Genomic DNA, 3,430 nt, shown 5'->3' with positions numbered 1-3,430 from the left:
AACTCAAGGTTAGTCATAAACAAGCAATGGACCAACTCCAATTGAGTGCACATCATCAAGTATAAGCAATTGTGCTCTTAACCTGAAACAAAGCCAAAATGTGAGAGCACAAATCACTAGTACAATACTAGGGTCAAAATGGGAGCAATAAACCAAAACAGAACATGAAACTTATCAAAAATCAAGATTAATCAATTAAGAATAAAATCCAAGTGGTTTCACATTCTTATCATCAACCATTATCATTTCATGAGGCAAAGAGTACAAAACATGCAATTTAGAACCTCATAGAACCAAACAGAATGATTCAACTCAAAACAACTCACAAACATTTCAATAAATCACCAAAAAATTCATGATCAAACAGCATCCCTAACATGACAATCACACCAAATTTCAATCCATTTGGACCAAGGGAAGCAAGTCAATTAAATTCATCAAGTCAAAGCATACTCAAACAAGCTCATACAAGGCAACAAATCATGCATCCACTTCAAGCAAGCACAAAACATAATTGGCATAAGATAAATGAACCAAATCAAAGCCATGGCACACTTCAAGATGTCTAGAACACATGTATAAAATTTCAAGTCCATCCAATAAGAAACCAGAATTTCACAAATCATATAAAATCATGTATCACAAGAAGCTCACAATTGGTCAAACAGGGAATAAAATCTCAATCAAATTGGAAATGCACTCAAAAAATCCACAAAAATTCAAATTCAAACTTAACATCCAGGGGATTCAACATACAAAAGTTCAGGTCATTTAAGGTTCATATGGCATGTTAACAAAAATCAGGAAGTTTGACAAGAAATGGTGTGACACAAATTGTCACACCTCCAATGATCAGGTAATATCTCATAATACAGGAATGAAAAAATCACAAACCATATACCAAAATGTTCCTCAAAGTGTCTAGATTATGCATACAAAATTTCAGCTCCATCCAATTAAGCATCATCATTTCATGATCAAAATACCAAGCAATGTGCAAGAAAGAACACATCTAAACAAACCCTAGCCAAAACAGAAATCCACACGTGCACAATTTTTGCAAAAATTATCATAAAATAGTAGACATGGCAAGGATCATGGCACAAAAAATTTCATCTCAATTGGATCAATATTTTGTGAGATATGAATTTTGGAAGTAATGGAAAAAATAAAAAATAAAAAGTGAAATGAAGGCATGTGAAATATGGTAACATATGGAAATAAATTCTAAAGCAAAAATGAGAATTGTCCTAGTGGAGGATCAAAGCAGGTCCAATTTCAAAAAGTAGCGCGCGCCTATTCCTATACCTGGACACATGGTCCAATCACCAGTCCGAAAACACTAAACACCATTCAAAACACGGAAATGAGGATCAAAGTGTGTTTCTGGAAAATTTTCATCACGTTCATCCAATGTTCTTCATCAAATCCCAGCGCATGAACAAATTTCCACCAAAATCAACAAAATCTATATCACTGGAAAGGTCTCTCAACGTACATCATGAATCACAAATCATTTTAAACTAATTCCTCCTAATTCAAGAGATTCGAACCAAAACATAATCACATGTGAAACTTCCAATCAACATAACTTGTCAATACTTGATGAAATTCAGTGAAACCAATTGCAGTTTAACCTATCTTCCAAGATCTATCTAAAGCACATATCAATTTCAAGAATTATCAAAATCGAAAACTCACCTTCTTGGAATTGCAGATGTTAAATCGTGTGTTTCAGGCCTTGTAAGTGCAAAACAGAAATTCTATGATGCTTGAGTTGATGAATTGAACAAGGTTTGTGTGTTGATTGTGAAGGATCTAGCTCAAATCTTCATTTGCCATTGTTGAAGCTTGCTTTAACAGTCCACGAATTCAGCTTGAAAAGGATGAAATCTTGCTTCCAACAGCTTCAATAATGCACATGGATCATGGATTGATGAAGATCTTGGCAAGGTTTGTGAAGAAAATTGCAAAAAAAGTGAGAGAAGAAGTTGAAGAATTTTGTGATTTTCAGATCTAAATCTTGATTCTGTTATGGTTAATCAGAAAACAGTTGTAATTTAGCTTATATATGTGATGTTAATGATGTTGTTAATCACAATTAGTGTAAATGCAATGGTTAAGTGAAAATCAAGTTTTGGTGCATTTTAGCATTTTGGCCTCAAGTGCAAATCAATGTAACAGTACCACTGCAGGTTTGTAATGCCTTGGATCACTTGGAAATGATGTTTAGAAGCAAATGTGAGTGAAATTATGTGAATGCCATGCTTAATTCTCAAAATCACCTTTTTCCCTCCAAATTTCAAAATAGGTTCACTTGAAAAATGGACTTTTTATGTGAGCAAAATTCATGAAATATAATGCTTGTTTTGGATAGAGGAGGTCAAAAGAAATTTGCTCAAAAAAACCTCACTCCATTTGGCCTTGTGAATCAAAAGTTATGCAACCTTGAAATTCAACTTTTTTGGACAATGATCAATCCATAACTTGCCAACCACACATGAGAAATTCATGTGCTTGGAATTTTTGGAAAGGTGAGAGCAAGATCTACAACTTTCATGTTGAACAAAATTTCATTTGAAGCATTTTTGGACATGTAATTTTAAGGTGAAAACCTTTCCATTTTTGGCAGTTTTGAATTACAAGTCACTTTCTATTTTTGGAAAGTTTCCATCTGACTTTATTTTCTTCATTCTTGATGTTTGAAATGTCAAATGAAGCTTGTTTGGACATGAATGAAGTGTCTCTAACCCTCTCCCACCTCCAAATCCATCAGTTGACCCTTGGTTGACTTTTGTTGACTGATAGATGAATTGACTATGCACTGATGAACTTGAGCTTCAAACTCCTGATGAAATGGCTCAAACATGAAACCCTAGCTTCCATAAGCTCAATGAAACCATGAAATGATCCCTCATCACCATGAATACCTCATTCCCTTCCCAAGCCCTGATTGGCACAATACAACTGATTAGGGTTGACCAGAGGTCAAAACCCTAATCTCAAGAAATCTGATCAAGCACAAGGAATCACTTGGTGATGACAAAACCATGATGATGATGATGTACCATTTCAACCAAGATGATGCTCAACCTCCTTGAGGAACCATGAAACCCTAATTTGAAACACCAACCCTCAGATGATTAGTGATCAGTTCACTGAAAACCCTTAGTTTGAATCTCCACCTCTTTGCCTTCTGATGAAGACCTAGGAGGATGACTTGCTTATATAGCCACATGATATGCAAATATGTAATGCCTAATGACCTACAAAATGATATGCAATATGTTAAGCTAGTCCCAAGAGAGGAGGGCAAATTTTGAGGTGTTACACAAGTACCTTCTGCCCCAAGGCGAACCCTTGCATAACGTTGATCAATTCACTCATCTTCTCTTTCAGCTCGAGAATATCCGCGTTGGGCGGATCCATC

Source organism: Lathyrus oleraceus, chromosome 5 (assembly GCF_024323335.1).
Source record: "Lathyrus oleraceus cultivar Zhongwan6 chromosome 5, CAAS_Psat_ZW6_1.0, whole genome shotgun sequence".
In the NCBI taxonomy this organism is placed as follows: domain Eukaryota; kingdom Viridiplantae; phylum Streptophyta; class Magnoliopsida; order Fabales; family Fabaceae; genus Lathyrus; species Lathyrus oleraceus.
The sequence above is the reverse complement of the archived record's forward strand: the minus strand, read 5'-3'. Positions refer to the sequence as shown.